This window comes from Austrofundulus limnaeus, unplaced genomic scaffold (assembly GCF_001266775.1).
Source record: "Austrofundulus limnaeus strain Quisiro unplaced genomic scaffold, Austrofundulus_limnaeus-1.0 Scaffold238, whole genome shotgun sequence".
NCBI classification, from domain to species: domain Eukaryota; kingdom Metazoa; phylum Chordata; class Actinopteri; order Cyprinodontiformes; family Rivulidae; genus Austrofundulus; species Austrofundulus limnaeus.
The window spans coordinates 373123-374496 of NW_013952640.1; positions in this window are offsets into that span (position 1 = coordinate 373123).

The following is a 1374-nucleotide window of genomic DNA, read 5'->3' on the forward strand; positions in this document are numbered from 1 at the left end:
TGTGTGTGTGTGTGTGTGTGTGTGATATATATAATTTTACATTTTAACAATAACAATCTGAGCCATCCTGTCTGTCATCTATCCTGAATCATGACAGAGCTTCAGTGAGCAACAAAACCCTCTGTTCTTATTACAACTTCTCTTGGCCTTCTCAAGTCTGTCTCACTAGGAAACCTTCAAAATGTAAATAAAAAACCATCAAGAGATAATGAGAGACGAACATTTCGTACTATTATAGTTTTGTTGATTGTCAACTAACGTTAGCTACAATGATAAAATAATATAAATGGTCAAATAACCAAAACTATTGTTCAATCTTACTTGTAAAAAGGTAATCCCATGTGATCTGTTTCTTAACACTGCGCTGGTTAATGCATAAAATTAGCACTTTTTTGGTGCTGCCTTGAGTGAGGAGAGACCCAAGATGTGCTTCAGTAGGCCATGAGGTATTTACTTTTTATTATGACATCTATGCTGGATGAGGCACTTTTGATGAACACCTGTTAACATCAAGTATGAACAGCAGAGGGCAGTGCTGCACATTCAGTGGAGAGCACAGCAGGAAATACTTCACATTTTTATTAGTATAACTTTAAAGCTACTATATGTGGCTTTGTGTGGCTTTGTGTGGCTTTGTGTGTGGCTTTGTGTTCAATTTATTTGTTTATTTGTTTTGTTTTCCCTCATTAGTTTCAGTCAGTTTGAAGCTTCCTGACTGAACTCATCACAACCCTGAATACATGGTGCACCAGCAGTGCTGTTAAAATATTGTAAGCTTTCCTTTTTCAGTGATTTTGTTTTTATGTGATTCCAAGTCTTCAGCTTGAGCACAACAGAAACATTGATTTCAAAAACTTTTTTATGTCTTTATTGRTGGAACAGTGACTTTTCTGAGGCCATTTTGTTATAAAAGCAAGTTTATTCTTCACATTTTGTGATAAAAACAGAATCGCAGAAACAGTTCAAGTTCAGTTTATATAGCGCCAAGTCACAACATACATTGTCTCAGGGCACTGTACATAAAAAAAGAACAATGTAAAGAAGAAACCAGCAGATTGTGTTGAATCACTTCATCACAGTCTCCCATCCTGAGCAAACGGTGGAGAGGAAAAACTCCCTGCTAATCAGGAAGAAACCTCCAGCAGAACCAGGCTCAGGACAGGAGGCCATCTGCCTCAACCAGCTGAGTTGGGGGACAGGAAAGAGACACATGTAAAAGAAGAACTGGTCCAGGTGCACCTTCTTGTGGAAAAGAGACAAAGAAAAAAACATGTTATTGATAGAAATAATTAAAACGTAGAGAAGAGAGACTAAAGACAGCAGCAGAGTGAGGAAATGTGCTCAGTTTGTGCTCCAGCAGTCTAAGTCTATAGC